Genomic DNA, 13,249 nt, shown 5'->3' on the forward strand with positions numbered 1-13,249 from the left:
CAATTCTTAAGCAGTAATTAGAGCAAATCCTTGCAACGGAAACTGTACGAGCAAAGCAAAAGAATGTTGCCAAAAATCACGAACACACGATCCAACGCCTCTAGACTACGGGTGGATTGCAGAACGAATTCGAACGAACGCGAGTCAACGACTGACTCGATCTCGTACCAACAGTTGCACCCACCACAAGGGTGAGAATGTATAGAAAAAAATCTATCAAGTAGATTTAATACTACAAAGAATAAAGCGGTCAAATGCTCATTGAGACATCGAGAGATTTCCACATGCAAAGACATTGGTGGAAAATATGTTCTAAGAACTTGAGTAAGAGTTTTCTCATTTTTCTCTATGAGAACTGTTTGGATTATTCGCATGTGAGGGAATAGGGAGGAGGGGGTTTAGCATATTCTTACTTTTCTTGAACATTTTTTTCGAATTTGGTTGAAGATTCCGCCAAAAAAATAAATCATCTTGGCATGACCTCAGACAAAACTTTTTATCAATTTGCAATTTCCTCCAAAAATGCATATGGTATGGTTTCTCGCCAAATCATGTAACATGGAACAAGTTTGCCGAAACTTTGTGTAAAAACTGAATCGGATGAATTGACTTAGAAACTTTATAGTTAACAACTGGGTAAGTACCTAAACAATACTAATCGGCGAGGCACATGTCCCAGTTGTGGTAGGCGATGTCAGTAAGGAGAAGTTGACGAAAAAGAAAAAGTGTGAGAATTCGCGGCGAAAATCAACTCTCACCCATAAGTAAAGTACATATTATTTTGAGAAAGGAGTGTACATCCCAAACAACATTGGTAACACAAATGCCTTTTTGCAACAAATAATGAATAGCAATATTAATTAACATGTATACTCGCTTCGACACTGCATACAGTCACTCATATCGTTCCCGAGATCCGATTCAGATCTTGTACGGCGAATGGCAATATGTACATTCATTGTACTAATTCAGGCGATGGATGCAAAAGATTTGATCTTCAATTATCATCTCGCTTGGCGGCCCAACGACTTAAATGGTGCGAAATTCTACGGCGTAGTTTGCGATGATAAACGATAAGTACAAAAACTTCATGTCATGCATTTCTAAATAGGGTATTCGAAACACAAAAACCAGGTAAGCTAATAAAAATATCAGACAGTGGATTATGACTAAATATTCATCGTATTGTAACGTTTCCTGTCTTCTGAGAAAATGCGCGGCTACAAGACAAAACTGAGGTTTTACAGTACTGCGTCTGCTCTGAGCACATTTGAATGCAAAAATGATAACTTATCTTAGAAACCAAGAACTTAATAAATGCTGAAGTACCTTAATAACAACGTTAAGGTGCGAGACGGCACTGTCCTAGTGGGGCATGTAATGCCAATACAAAAACTTGAATAATACTATTATCAATGATTATGACTTTTGGGTGTTTTATGGAATATAATGAGAAGAGCACATGAAAGAGGCTTTAAATAATGAGTTGAGTGTAATACTGCGTGAAGTTAACGCATTTTTCAATCATATTCATATGGAAATGCTAAAATGTTACTTGCAGGTATCCCCGTTAGGCTATTGTGATTGGGCATACTACTCTCGCAAATACATCTTTACCGATTCAATCCGGATTTTTTTTTCGTCGTATTTCTACATAAATTTTGGACATTCTGCTTCAAAAACGTATGCAAACCATGAAAAAGTAGAAATATGGGGTAAAATATTTTTTTAGATCTTCCAGGGCTTCCAAACCTTCCTTGACTTCAGATTTTGATGATCTACATAAACAACAAAGCGTTTTACGGGGCCTCAATCCTTATTTGAAGTTGGCATTGCTACTTGAGACATAATTGAACTATTTTGTATCAAATCGCAGTGTTACCACAACATAAACGGTTCTCCAAACTATTCTTGAGTTCAGATCTTGGAGGTCTACAAGATCAACAGAGCAGTTCATAGGTTCCCGAGCTTGTGTAATAGTTGGAGCAGCCCCATGGAACATTATTACAGTAGTATATACAAAATACAAGACTCCCAGAATATCTACGGTACTCCAAACAATACTTGAGTTCAGATCTTTAAGGCCTACAAGACCAACAGAGTGATTGATAGGTTCCTGAGCTTATGTGTTAGTTGTAAAAACCCCATGGGACGTGATTGTGTTAATATATATAAAAACATCCACATTCCCAGAATATCTACGGTACTCCAAACCTTTCTTGAGTTCAGATCTTGAAGTTCTACAACACCAACAGAGTGATTCATAGGGTCCTGAGCTTGTACGTTAGTTGGAGCAACCCCTTGGGACATCATTACACCAGAATATGCAAATCACAGCATTCCCAGAGTTCCTGGGGTAATCCAAGTCATTCTTGAGTTCAGATACTGGAGGTCTTCAAGACCAACAGAGTGATTCATTGATTTCCGAGCTTGTGTGTTAGCTGGAGAAGCCTCATGGAACATCATTACACCAGTATATACAAAATACAATATGCCCAGAGTATCTACGGTACTCCAAATCATTCTTGAATTCAGATCTTGGGGGTCTACAAGACCAACAGAGTGATTCAAAGGCAACTCAGCTTATGTGTTAGTTGTAAAAACCCCATGAGACATCATTACACCAGTATATGAAAATTGAAACATTCCAAGAATATCTACGGTACTCCAAACGATTTTTGAGTTTAGATATTGGAGGTCAACAAGGCCAACAGAGTGAATCATAGGATCCTGAGCGTGTGTGTCAGTTGTAGAAACCCCATGGGACATCAATATACCAGTATATACAAATCATAACATTCCTGGAATATTTATGGCGCCATACATGAGTTCAGATATTGGAGATCTAAAAGACCAATATAGTGATTCATGGATTCTGAAGCTTGTTTGTTAGTTGGAGAACCATCATGGAACATCACTACACCATTATATAAAAATCTTGTTAGTTGGAATTGCTCAAATGGACATCATTACGTACACAATACGTAAGTACGAAAAAAAAACGTGTTATTGTGATCACAAACATCGCCTCCACAATTTTTTCGTTCCTTTTATCATCTATAGTGTTATAGAGGGGCCCTCCTTAGCCGTGCGGTAAGACGCGCGGCTACAAAGCATGACCATGCTGAGGGTGGCTGGGTTCGATTCCCGGTGCCGGTCTAGACAATTTTCGGATTGGAAATTGTCTCGACTTCCCTGGGCATAAAAGTATCATCGTGCTAGCCTCATGATATACAAATGCAAAAATGGTAACCTGGCTTAGAAACCTCGCAGTTAATAACTGTGGAAGTGCTTAATGAACACTAAGCTGCGAGGCGGCTCTGTCCCAGTGTGGGGATGTAATGCCAATAAGAAGAAGAAGAAGAAGAAGAAGTGTTATAGAATAAAGCTTGGTACCACGGCGTCTCTTGATGACCGGCTGGGCTATACATGTGAATTATTGCTACTTCATAATCGATCAGAATTAGAGTAAGTTGCACCCTGAAGGCGTTGTTACTCTCATACTTACTTGTTTCATACTTATTATACATATTATATATTTTATACGATACGTTTACCCAAGTGTTTACCATTTCTATACATATTGAAACCACCAAGGGGTATCATGAGATGACAGTCTAACCAATAAATGAGGATTGCGTACCAAGAACTGAATAAAGCTCGCAATACATTCAATCGACAATATAATTGGTTTCAGTATTGCACGGAAGTGGATGTTACTAAGACTAACATTTATATGTAAGAGTAAAGTAATTTACGTTTGAATAATATCACAAAATTTCATTTCAAATGCTTTTCTCCATACTTATCCCAAAATGAATTAAATGTAATAGCTAAATCATGTTGCTAAAAAAATCTCTCTCTCAGTTCCTCTGCAACCATTTGATGTGATTCTGCGAGATCGTCAACAGAAGGCGTTTCAGTAAAACTTTCGAATCGACATGTTAAGCTCTGTTGCTCTGCTGCAAACAAGCAGCACACTAGGAGTAAACTTTTTGAAAGCAGTGTACCAAAAGAAATCAATAGTTAAGTTTCTCAATAATAATCTTCTTCATCGAAAAAATATTTAGTAGACTAACAGGTAACAGGTCATTGTATTTTTTTTCGAGAAATGCTATGAGAGCTGATGATGAAATTTGTGTAAGGTGGTTATTGCGTGACGAATAATAAAAAAAACTAGAGGTTCATTACAAGAAGTGGCGAAGGGGAGAGGGGTGTTGAAAATAGTAATTGTACGTACTACACTGGATTCTGTTTTTACGCGATTTATATTTTCTCAATTTTCCACTCATCCTAAATGCTTAACGCATATCAATTATCATGTGATTTTTCTTTGATTTATCCTGGATTTTTTGAAACATGTTGCGAAGAGTTTGGTGGTAAATTGAAGTCACACGATCAAAAACACGAGCGAAAAAAAATCGTGTAAAAACAAAATCCTGTGTATATCGATCTTCCCTAGATGTCCTTCACCATACAATTTTTTGGCGGTAAATTCATGCTAGACCATCGTACATCTTCTTGTTGATCGATTTGAATATAAAGAATTGAACTCATGGACAATTTGTATTGTCGTACATGTTCAACGAATTCTACAATGTGTCGATAATGGTGTAACGAAGTCCAGTAGAGCTATTCCAACTCATAAAAATAGATGGGATGACGTAGATCTTCATGTTGATCGATTTGAGTATTGAGATCTGTACTCGTGGACAGTTTGGAGTGTCGTCGATGTTCAACGAGTTCTGTAATGCATCAATAATGGTGTATCGAAGTCCAGTGGAGCTATTTCCACTCATAGAAATAGTGGAGACCTCAAAGATCTTCATGTTGATCGATTTGAATATTGGGATCTGAGCTCAAAGACAGTTTGGAGTGTCATAGATGTCGAGCGAATTCTGTGGCGTGTCTCTAATAGTGTAACCAAATCCCGTGGAGCTATTACAACTCATAAAAATAGTTGAGACATCGAAAATCTCTATGTGGATCGTTTTGAATATTCTGATCTGTACTCATGGATAGTTTGGAGTATAATAGATGTTCAACGAATTCTGTTATGTATTTATAATGGTTTAATGAAGTCTCATGGAGCTATTCCAACTCATAAAAATAGTGGGGACATCAAAGATCTTCTAGTTGATCGATTTGTAAATAAGGATCTGAGCTTGTTTGGAGTTTGGAGTGTCGTACATGTTCAACGAATTCTGTGGTGTATATCTTACTGTGTACCGAAGTTCCGTGGAGCTATTCCATCTCGTAAAAATAGTTTAGACATCGGAGATCTTCATGTTGATCGATCTTAATATTAGGATCTGCGCTCAAAGACAGTTTGGAGTGTCGTAGATGTCGAACGAATTCTGTGATGTGTCTATAATGGTGTCACGAAATCCCGTGGAGCTATTCCAACTCATAAAACTAGTGGGGACATCGAAGATCTTCATGTTGATCGATTTGAATATTAAGACCTGTACTCAAGGAGAGTTTGGAGTGTCGTAGATAACGAACGAATTCTGTGGTGTGTCTGTAATTATGTTACGAGGTATCCTGGAGCTATTCCAACCCATAAAACTAGTGGGGACATCGAAGATCTGCATGTTGATCGATTTGAACATTAGGATCTGTACTCAAGGAGAGTTTGGAGTGTCGTAGATGTCGAACGAATTCTGTGGTGTGTCTGTAATGATGTTACGAGGTATCCTGGAGCTCTTCCAACTCATAAAACTAGTGGGGGACATCGAAGATCTGCATGTTGATCGATTTGAATATTAGGATCTGTACTCAAGGTTAGTTTGGAGTGTCGTAGGTGTCGAACTTATTCTGTGGAGTGTCTGTTATGGTGTTACGAGGTATCCTGGAGCTATTCCAACTCATAAAACTAGTGGGGACATCGAAGATCTGGATGTTGTTCGATTTGAACATTAGGATCTGTACTCAAGGATAGTTTGGAGTGTCGTAGATGTCGAACGAATTATGTGGTGTGTCTGTAATTATGTTACGAGGTATCCTGGAGCTATTCCAACTCATAAAACTAGTGGGGACATCGAAGATCTGCATGTTGATCGATTTGAATATTAGGATCTGTACTCAAGGATAGTTTGGAGTATCGTAGGTGTCGAACTAATTCTGTGGAGTGTCTGTTATGGTGTTACGAGATATCCTGGAGCTATTCCAACTCATAAAACTAGTGGGGACATCGAAGATCAGCATGTTGATCGATTTGAACATTAGGATCTGTACTCAAGGAGAGTTTGGAGTGTCGTAGATGTCGAACGAATTATGTGGTGTATCTGTAATTATATTACGAGGTATCCTGGAGCTATTCCAACTAATAAAACTAGTGGGGACATCAAAGATCTGCATGTTGATCGATTTGAATATTAGGATCTGTACTCAAGGATATTTTGGAGTGCCGTAGATGCCGAACGAATTCTGTGGTGTGTCTGTAATGGTGTAATGAAGAACCGTGGAGCTGTTCCAACTCATAAAAATAGTGGGGACATCGTAGATCTTTTTGTTGACCGATTTGAATATTAGGATCTGAGTTCAAGAGCTGTTTGGAGTATCTTAGGTATTGAAAAAGATCTGTTATACTGCAGGACAGGTGCGGGATATTATCATAAAGCATTTCAATTTCAATTATTTAATCAGAATGTGGTAAAAAATGGTGTTGATTCCTTAGAACATCAAAATTAGAACTCAAGGATAGTTTGGATGCTCTAGATCATCCTAGTGACCATAACCTGACCTGGACAATATTTTTCCTGGATGGAACAGTTAATTTTGAACATTTTTGCTGAAGAAAGCAAGGCTCTATCTCTTAAAACTGATTTTCGACAACTGATTTTCGTCTTGGGTCATATATGACCCATCCGGATTGAATCGGTTAAGTTGAATATCAACTAGCTGCATCGAAATTTCTCAAGTGTGAGCACACACGATTACGGAAGTGTTTGAGCAAAAAAAAGTTTTTGTCCTTGGTTTTGAGGCCTGTGTAACAATATTTTTTATATAAAAGTGGATTTTAAAGCGAGCGGAGTGCAGTTCTGATTACTATAGCAGAGATTCCAGTAGACTTGCTAGTAAAGGCGTAGGATTGCCAATCCTGAGATGGCGAGTTCGATGGCGCATCTTATCCAGCACTATGAAGCCGGTTCCCAGCTCGTTGGTGCTGCCACAGCTCTGATAGAAGGTAGCCGCTCAATGCCTGCTTTTCCACACTTTCTGTCCTGTCCAGCAAATCTCCTGCAGCGCCACGACGTCGAAGTTGCGGGGGTTTCATCTTCCAAGCTTCTAATCGTGATCCTTTATTCGTCGCCTAGGTCTTTGCCGATTTTATAGAGTCGTATTATCTTCTATGCCGTTCGTAATGGTTGTTTTTAAAGGCGGCATATTGGGCCTGCGCAAACCTCCTGTCTCGTCGAAGGGCCGTCGTGTCAGGTCTGTTTAACGTCCCACCAAACAACAGGGTTTGGGCGTGTACGCTTTTAGCGGCACACGGTCGCTTTCTGTCAAATTTTCAGCTATTTCGGTTAAAATTTCTAGGTGGCTCAAAAAGATTTAGTGTTTTTGGTCTATTTGGACTATGTCCAAGGGCTTGAAAATCCCTCCCCAGGCCATCCACAAGTTGTGGTACCTGCCTAGGATGTGGTGGAGTTTGACAGTGGGCTCTTTTAAACTTCTATAAAAAGCTGCATGTATGGCATAGATGAAAAACCTAGTTTAAAAGTTTGAAAAAGCATTGCTTTAAAGTTGAGCAAAGATAATGAAATTTGCTCTACCGTTTCTAATCGTCTTAAATCCTTACAAGCAAGTGTAAAATAACTATCATCATATAAGTCGTAGTCAGCTATAGGATTCACTTTTCGGTGGCAAAATAAAGCTTCATTACGCCTATACCTGTTATCCTGTATATCTGTTAATAAAATTTTATCGAAAATGAAGCCATTATTAGATTGTTTGTATACCATAGTTGTCATGTGTGGTATTGTATATCAAGGCTCTTTAATTTGAGACATAACAGAATAAGAGATGCGTCACGCTCCTAGTTTTGAAAAAACTTCTACTCAGTGAATCCTATTAATGTAAATTTCCTATTAATGTCGATAAAGTTGATTACATTTTCTTGTATACCTATCTAGCTAGATTTAAGCGTAGCTACGACTCATCATCATCAGGGAACACATCAGAAAAGTATTGCAAAAAAAAGGAGGAGATCTCACTTCATTATTACTGAGGAAAGAGGCCCACCTCACTGCATTACTATTCCAAGCTCCAAGACACGATGTCCGTTGGTTCACATGCACATCCGTAAAATCAGTGCGTCAATGCCAAATTGTGACGCGGCATTGAACAAAAATAGTCAACATGTGATACCACCACGACAGGATATGTCTTTGGTTGCCATATCAGTGCTAATGGCGTAAGCCCACCCATCGCGGCAAGATCACATATCCGAGGGGAGGGATTCTTGGCTGACCGATACTTTTTGATACTTTTTAAAAACATGAAGAGGTCTAATGGGCATAGAATTTTAAGGACAAGCCTCCCGGAATCCAAAACTACTCGCGTTTTCAAAGGCACACCACTCAATACAGAAACAATGTGCAACTGTCATTTTATTATTTCACGCATGCTGTGAAGTAGATATGGGCGTTCAGATCCGGAACCATTAAAATGATCCGAATCATTGATGTGAGTGAATGATTCGTGGCTCATTTTTTTTAAAGATCCGGTTTACGACAAAATGAAAAGTTTATTATAGGTGCCTCATACGCTTGTGAGAAAGAGATGTTGAAGTTTTTGTTAAGTGCGGTTCAAAAGTATGATCCTGAATGACAACCGTTTCACCATTTTTTATTCTTCTTGCGTTTTGTTTTAAGGATCCGATCCGCTTGAAAGATCCGAATCATTAGAGTGAATGACCCAGATCTGATCAGTTCATCGAAGTGATCCGTTTTGCCCATTCTACTGTGAAGCAGGAAAGCTGAAATAAAAAGGATGACAGATGTGCGTTGCTTCCTCATTGAGTGGTGTGTCTTTGAAAACGCGAGTAGATTTTAATTTGGGTTCCGAGAGGCTTGTCCTTAAAATAATCATCCGTTGAAGTCTACAACCCAACTTAAAAATGACAATCCGAAAATTGTCTAGACCGGCACCGGGAATCGAACCCAGAAAAAGTCTCTAGGAAATACGAATCGAAAGCAAATAGAACTTTCGGCACAATTATGTCCAACACGTGAATGGCACCTGAATCATAATCTCCATATTAAAATGTATACGATGCTAAAAAACGAGTAATCTTACCCCGTGACCTATCTTGCCATTGGCGTAAATAAGGGAGGGACAGGGGGGAGCTGAAAAAAATATACATTGAAAAAAAATGAAAAAAAAAATGCATTCCTGTTTTGACATCTAACTACGGTTAGATTTAAACGAAGCTGGAACCTTCTGGATCACAATTTAAAGAATAATAGTCGTGACTGTTTATCCATATTGTTGGCCCCCATAATTATACGCTCCTAAATCCAGCAAAAGATAGTTCAAAGGATAATTCCTATCCAAATAGAAATTCGAGATTAGAATCAATTGGATATTATGCAAGTATGCCGCCAAACAGTGGATCAAATTCTTATAAAGTTTTTAAGTAGAATGTTCTTTCAATTTCAGATGTTTACATTTCACTGCTCAACACAACTCGGCCTCTTGTAACATACAGATTTGCCTTCTCCAGTCTTATTGTAGAGATATGCAGAACGTAGATCTGAACAGATATAAAATTGTGAAATAAGGAAGAATGGTTGTTTTTATAGACTAGTGAAAGTGGAGTAACGAACTTAAAAAATAACAAAATTACTATAATTTAAAAAAATAGTTGAACGATTCCTAGATTTGTAGGGTCCATTCGAATTCCCACTAACTATGCGCAATTACAGAAATTTAAAACTATTACGAAAACGTACAATAATTTCTCACAGAATATCGTAGTTCCTGTTGAAAACTGAAGTGACCTCGTGCGTCCTTCATTCAATATTTCAATAACACCTTCAGATCGCAATGAATTTTCCAAAAATCCTTAGAATATTTCTAGAATTATAAAACAAATTGACAAAAAATTCATCTTAAAAATTAGTGCGAATATTAGGATTTTTTAGTTAGTTTTTTTACTTGGTAGGCTCAATCGTGTATGACGCTTTGCGGAGCTACAATTCTAAAGTATGAAAATATTCCGATTATTAAACTCTAACAAAGATTGAGATTGCATTGAATTGTTTATGGACCCCATAATATCAACAAATCATCTTCGTTTCTACCTTTATTAAATGAGAGATTTTCCTGGACTTTTCAACTTACCGTTTCATAATGTAAATTTTTTTTCTATCAAAATATGTTTTTTTATTTATATGTGGCAGGATGTCGCAAATTGTTGAAATTGGGAAGAAGAAAGTACGGCTCCATTATTTAAACGTTCTCGAAGCTTTCCGCATATCATACAAACGTAAATAAAGAGATACAAAAACTGCAAAGCAGATTCAGAAATTAGAAAATTGGAAATGAAAATTAGACACGTATTGGCTATATCACACCATTACTAGAAATCAGTTTTTTTTCCCATATTGAGTGATGTTAACAACAAGACAAATGGGCAGCAAAGGTATAAAAAATCCTTGGCAGCCCATGCGTGCACTGCTCTATATCGCCTTAGAATTTTATCCCTCACCAGCTAGGGCCATGCCCCCCCCCCCCCTAGACCGGGACTCTAGTTACGCCTATGTATCTTGCCCAAATACAAATACAACAAATCCGGACCAATTTACGATTTGGGCGTAACTTATTTTGTAAACAAACATTGTTTCGTAGATTCCAAAGAATGCAAGTGCTTTTCTCCAAAACTAATTCCTCATTCTGGAAGCTCATTCTGTCGGATACATATCGTGGTTTTCCCGGGAAATGCTTATTTTAGCAGGAATTTGCCTTCCAATGTTTGTTTACAAAATAAGTTACGCCCAAATCACAAATCAGTCCCGAAATGTAAGCTTTTTATACAAATACTGCAAAAGAAAATTAACTTGAGGTTTTTAGTGGAACGCCTTTTCTTGTCATAAGACGAGTTTGTACTATCCCATTTAATTCCACCACTTGATTGTAACCCTACAGATACTCTCTGCTGCGTTGTTAATGATTGAACTGTATTCTAGATGGCCTCAAGAGGGGCCCCATCGAGCTCACCCTCTTTCGGCAACGCTGCCTCGAGATGCTGCGTGTATGCAGTAATGATTTTTTTGAATACCATACCATCTTGGACCCCCTTTCCCCTCGAACTGTGGACGTCCCGTTTTGAACACAGGGAGGACGCGGCCATATCCCCAGCCATAGTGCAAACGGGGTTCAAATTTCAAAGTGTCCTCGGTACATGTTTTCCAATTTTATTTTATGTAATTGATGTTTGTAACTAAATGATCTCTATATATTTTCCACACCCTCATACTTGCTGTTATCGGTGTTATCCCAATAACATGGTGCAAGCTAAATGTGCCACTGAACTCTAAGGCTGGTTTCGCACATACCAACTTAGACCGTTCGCTTCATATAGTCAGTGTTCCACAAAATGCGAAACAGCTGATTGCTTCCCGCTTGTATCATGTCAGCGCAACCGTGCAGCCGACATTGATTCTACATGAAATTACACCATTTATGGAAACCCGGCTGATATTGATTTTTTTTCCGCTCGTTGCTCTCGGCTGCCCGGAGTAGCAACCAGTTGACTTCAGCGTATGGATCTATATGGCAAACAGACTCTCGCACATGTATATTGACCTTCATCAGGTGGGAGCCTACCTATAGTTACGGAACGGATATGCGGAATGGTTAGTGACTTGCGAATCTTGAACTTCAGCTGGTTCTGAACGTATTTCCACCTCCGCATTGTTCTTCGGCTCTCGAGACATGAAGTCACGATAATTGTTTTTCACCTTAAGCCCTCTGTACACCTCCCGTGAACATGAACATGAACAAGAGGTGAGAAAGAGCGATAATTTCACAGTGAACATCGTCGTGGACAATCGAGTCTAGTTGGAAGTGTTGAATTATTGCCCACGAATGCAGGCAGCAAGTAAGTGTGCAGTAGTAAACGAAGAAAATAAAAATGAAACATATTGTCGCATACATATGTATATGAATTATTTGAGTGGGTAATCTAAGGAACGATGTTGATCAAGTTATTTAATTTTAATCGTAATTTTCGTTGAAATATTCTGGAATTTTGTTATGAAAAGTCAGTAGTTACATATACTTAATGATTTTTGAATGGCAAATTTTCAACTGTGCTATCAAATGTATACATTTTGCACCGTTCAAAGTTGAATTAACAAGTTCCGGTGGTCAATTAACCTGAATCCAAATATTATCTTTCGACTGGTATGCATCAAAGGAGAGAACAACACATTTTGTTTAATTTTGTATATAATTCTGTACAGGATCATTACAAAATGTATAAACCAATTGGGCCATACAGAGTTGCTAGATTTTTCTATGTACAAGAATGTTGGCCTATATTTTTAATGATTTTCTTCGAAATGTATAAATATTAATTTATCAAATATTCGTTGAATAAAATAAGGCCGTTACAAATATTTAATTTAAATGATGTCCTACTGGTCTTCGAAAGGTTAAGGGGGAGATAATAAAAAATAAACATTAAAATGGAAAAAAAATCAATAAAACTCCTCGGATTTGTTAAAGAATCTTTTGAAAACCTTCAAAATTGCCCGTTTTTTTTTGTTGCCCCCTCAAAATATTATTTTTGGGCAAAAAAAAACGAGGGGGGGGGGGACATAATTGGTTTTAAATATTTGTATCGGCCTAATATTAGATAAATAAATTGATAATGCAATTGAAATATGAAGCAATTTGTAATGTTGCAAGAAGCAAATCTACTGAACAGAGAGATACGAAAATAAAAATAAATGAGATGGAAAGTAATCACTCACGAACTCGTGAGGATGCGAACGCAGCGTTTTGTCGATGATGGTTTTATTTAACTCTAGCGAGTTTGAGTAGTTCTGGTAAACCTACCCACGAAGCATGTAATTCACATGATCACAAGAAAATACGAATGTACGAAAAGAGAAGTAATTTCTTCAAATTCTAGTGACTCATTCTAGTGCTCAATATCTAGTGACTTCTATCCCATTTGAACGATTGATTTTGACATGTAGTAACAAGTTTAATTTGATGAGGAATTATTTTTTTT

At 37.8% G+C, this 13,249-nt stretch overlaps 1 protein-coding gene across 7 annotated transcripts in view; it reads right to left on the reverse strand.

The window, feature by feature from the left end:
* The window catches only part of LOC134224000 (receptor expression-enhancing protein 2-like), a 126,303-nt gene that overhangs the window by 96,390 nt on the left and 16,664 nt on the right, over nt 1-13,249 (reverse strand). For 2 of the 7 annotated variants that reach the window (XM_062703230.1, XM_062703231.1), the window contains exon 1: nt 49-156. The exons of 1 other annotated variant lie outside the window; for it this stretch is intronic. The gene's annotated coding sequence lies outside the window, so the exon portion shown is untranslated. Of the gene's footprint in view, nt 1-48; nt 194-13,249 lie in introns of those variants that run through there. 4 more of the 7 variants (XM_062703240.1, XM_062703241.1, XM_062703233.1 and 1 more) reach the window with 3 other exon arrangements.

This window comes from Armigeres subalbatus, chromosome 3, assembly GCF_024139115.2.
Source record: "Armigeres subalbatus isolate Guangzhou_Male chromosome 3, GZ_Asu_2, whole genome shotgun sequence".
Classification (NCBI taxonomy): Eukaryota; Metazoa; Arthropoda; class Insecta; order Diptera; family Culicidae; genus Armigeres; species Armigeres subalbatus.